This window comes from Triticum dicoccoides, chromosome 5A (genome assembly GCF_002162155.2).
Source record: "Triticum dicoccoides isolate Atlit2015 ecotype Zavitan chromosome 5A, WEW_v2.0, whole genome shotgun sequence".
NCBI classification, from domain to species: Eukaryota; Viridiplantae; Streptophyta; class Magnoliopsida; order Poales; family Poaceae; genus Triticum; species Triticum dicoccoides.
Genome location: NC_041388.1, coordinates 46,840,905 through 46,845,221, shown reverse-complemented (window position 1 = coordinate 46,845,221; position 4,317 = coordinate 46,840,905).

The window sequence follows — 4,317 nt, the reverse complement described above, 5'->3', positions numbered from 1 at the left end:
CGGCAAGGAACACTGGACAGCGGTCAAGAATATCCTGAAGTACCTGAAAAGGACTAAGGAAATGTTTCTCGTTTATGGAGGTGACGAAGAGCTCGTCGTAAAGGGTTACGTCGACGCTAGCTTCGACACAGATTTGGATGACTCTAAGTCACAGACCGGATACGTGTATATTTTGAATGGTGGGGCAGTAAGCTGGTGCAGTTGCAAGCAAAGCGTCGTGGCAGGATCTACATGTGAAGCGGAGTACATGGTAGCCTCGGAGGCAGCACATGAAGCAATTTGGGTGAAGGAGTTCATCACCGACCTAGGAGTCATACCCAATGCGTCGGGGCCGATCAAGCTCTTCTGTGACAACACTGGAGCTATTGCTCTTGCCAAGGAGCCCAGGTTTCACAAGAAGACAAGGCACATCAAGCGTCGCTTCAACTCCATTCGTGAAAATGTTCAAAATGGAGACATAGAGATTTGTAAAGTACATACGGACCTGAATGTAGCAGATCCGTTGACTAAACCTCTCCCTAGGGCAAAACATGATCAACACCAGAATTCCATGGGTGTTCGATTCATCATAATGTAACTAGATTATTGACTCTAGTGCAAGTGGGAGACTGTTGGAAATATGCCCTAGAGGCAATAATAAAGGCATTATTATTATATTTCTTTGTTCATGATGATTGTCTTTATTCATGCTATAATTGTATTATCCGGAAATCGTAATACATGTGTGAATAACAGACACCAACATGTCCCTAGTAAGCCTCTAGTTGACTAGCTCGTTGATCAACAGATAGTCATGGTTTCCTGACTATGGACATTGGATGTCATTGATAACGAGATCACATAATTAGGAGAATGATGTGATGGACAAGACCCAATCCTAAACATAGCACAAGATCGTATAGTTTGTTTGCTAGAGTTTTCCAATGTCAAAGTATCTTTTCCTTAGACCATGAGATCGTGTAACTCCCGGATACCGTAGGAGTGCTTTGGGTATACCAAACGTCACAACGTAACTGGGTGACTATAAAGGTATACTACGGGTATCTCCGAAAGTGTCTGTTGGGTTGACATGGATCAAGACTGGGATTTGTCACTCTGTATGACGGAGAGGTATCACTGGGCCCACTCGGTAATGCATCATCATATTGAGCTCAAAGTGACCAAGTGTCTGGTCACGGGATCATGCATTACGGTACGAGTAAAGTGACTTGCCGGTAACGAGATTGAACAAGGTATTGGGATACCGACGATCGAATCTCGGGCAAGTAACATATCGATTGACAAAGGGAATTGCATACGGGGTTGATTGAATCCTCGACATCATGGTTCATCCGATGAGATCATCGTGGAGCATGTGGGAGCCAACATGGGTATCCAAATCCCGCTGTTGGTTATTGACCGGAGAGTCGTCTCGGTCATGTCTGCTTGTCTCCCGAACCCGTAGGGTCTACACACTTAAGGTTCGGTGATGCTAGGGTTGTGAAGATATGTATATGCAGTAACCCGAATATTGTTCGGAGTCCCAGATGAGATCCCGGACGTCACGAGGAGTTCCGGAATGGTCCGGAGGTAAAGAATTATATATAGGAAGTGCTGTTTCGGCCATCGGGACAAGTTTCGGGGTTATCGGTATTGTACCGGGACCACCGGAGGGGTCCCGGGGGCCCGCCGGGTGGGGCCACCTGTCCCGGGGGGCCACATGGGCTGTAGGGGGTGCGCCTTGGCCTAGATGGGCCAAGGGCACCAGCCCTACTAGGCCCATGCGCCTAGGGTTTCCATGGGGGAGGAGTCCCACTAGTGGAAGGCACCCCGAGGTGCCTTGGGGGGGAGGGAAACCTCCCCTTGGCAGCCGCACCTAGGAGATTGGATCTCCTAGGCTGCGCACCCCCCCCTTGTCCCTCCTATATATAGTGGGGGAGAGGAGGGACTTGACACACCAGTCCCTGGCGCCTCCCTCTCTCCCCGTTACGTCTCTCTCATAGTATAGGCGAAGCCCTGCTACTGTGACACCCTGCATCCATCACCACGCCGTCGTGCTGCTGGATCTTCATCAACCTCTCCTTCCCCCTTGCTGGATCAAGAAGGAGGAGACGTCTCCCGTCCCGTACGTGTGTTGAACGCGGAGGTGCCGTCCGTTCGGCGCTTGGTCATCGGTGATTTGGATCACGTCGTGTACGACTACATCATCACCGTTCTTTGAACGCTTCCGCACGCGATCTACAAAGGTATGTAGATGCATCTGATGGCTCGTTGCTAGATGAACTCCTAGATAGATCTTGGTGAAACGAGTAGGAAATTTTTTGTTTTCTGCAACGTTCCTCAACAGAATATTCCCTTAAGAACGCTAGCTTTCGGCTTCACCCAGTCTGAGGTACACATCCAGCTGACCCGGCAGTAACAATCGCATAGGTGCTCCCCTTATGCCCTAGCCGAATTAACGGGAACATAGGGCATAAATACAAGAGCCAGGCAACCCAGCTTGGCCAAAACTTAAGTCATATCGATGCATATAATGGTGAAAAAACGTACATGCAGAAGTATAACACATGTGTTGGGCATGAAGCCCCGATAAATAATTTAAGCTTCTATGAAAGAAGCCCCCAGGTATGAAGAGTGCGGCTAGCGCATCTGTAATGTGCAAGCGAGGCACAAGGTGACCCTTGAAGGCCTAGAGGAATAAGAAAAGAAAGAAAGAAAGGAAAACAAGACAGATAATGTATATGCGAAAAATGGACAAAGGGAGGGGACTAACATTGAGTCCGGTGCTAGGCTTAGAATCTTCGGAGCGTGGCCGCGTTCCATGGGTTTGGCTCAAGTCGACTAGTCGATGCATCCCGCAGTCGGTACGCTCCGTCGGTCAGAACTTGGTCAATAATGAAGGGACCTTCCCATTTGGGCTCGAGCTTGTTCTTTTTCTTATCCGGTAGGCGTAGAACTAGTTCGCCAATGTTATAAGTTTTGGCCCGTACTTCTCCGCGTTGGTATCTGCGAGCCTATTGCTGATAAAATGCGGAACGGGCTTTGGCTACATCGCGCTCCTCCTCCAAGGTGTCTAGACTATCCTGCCGATCGAGCTCGGCTTCTTTTTCTTCGTACATGTGCACTCTAGGTGAGTCATGAATTATGTCACAGGGCAAGACTGCCTCTGCGCCGTACACCATAAAGAAGGGTGTATATCTGGTACTACGATTCGGCGTGGTCCGCAGCCCCCAGAGTACGGAGTTGAGCTCCTCTACCTAGTGCGTGTTAGACTCCGTTAAGGAACGCACTAACTTGGGTTTAATGCCGCTCATTATAAGACCGTTTGCTCGCTCGACTTGACCGTTGGTTTGTGGGTGATAGATTGAGGCATAATCGAGCTTGATGCCCATTTTGCTGCACCAAAGTTTTACCTTGTCGGCTGTGAAGTTCGTGCCATTATCAGTGATGATGTTGTGGGGGATGCCATAACGGTGTACAACCCCGAATATGAAATCTATCACCGGTACGGATTCGGCTGTTTTAACCGGTTTGGCCTCTATCCATTTGGTGAATTTATCCACCATGACCAATAAGTATTTTTTTCTTCTGGGTTCCCCCTTTAAGGGGTCCAACCATGTCAAGCCCCCAGACCGCAAAGGGCCATGTAATGGGGATTGTTTGGAGGGCGGTGGGTGGCATGTGGCTTTGATTTTCAAAGAGCTGGCAACCGACGCAACGTTGGACCAAGTCCTTTGCATCTGCCCGGGCCGTTGGCCAATAGAATCCTGTACGGAAGGCCTTGATTACAAGAGCCCGGGCTGCGGCGTGATGACCGCCGAGTCCGGCGTGAATTTCTGCCAAAAGATTCCGCCCTTCCTCTTCGGAGATGCACCTTTGAAGGACTCCGGTAGTGCTTTTTTGTACAATTCTCCCTCATGGACCCTGTAGGCCTTGGATCGCCGCACTATGCAGCGTGCCTCATTTTGGTCCTCCGAAAGTTCCTCTCTAGTTAGGTAGGCCAGGAATGGTTCTGTCCACGGGGCAATAATGGCCATTATTTCATGGGCTGAAGGTGTTATTTCGGTGGCGGAGCCTCCGATTGTGTCAGGGAGTTCGGTATCAGGTATTTTGGCCAGGTCCGGACTGTTGTTACCGGTGTCCCCTTCCCATACTACGGATGGCTTGAACAGTCTTTCCAAAAATATGTTGGGGGGGACCGCATCGCCTGATTGTTTTCCCGAGCCACATGGTGAAATTCGAGCCCCTCGAACCGAGCTAACACTTTTAGGACGGCGTTTCGATAGGACGCCATTTTCGGATCCTTGGCGTCAAAGTCTCCATTTATTTGGGATATTG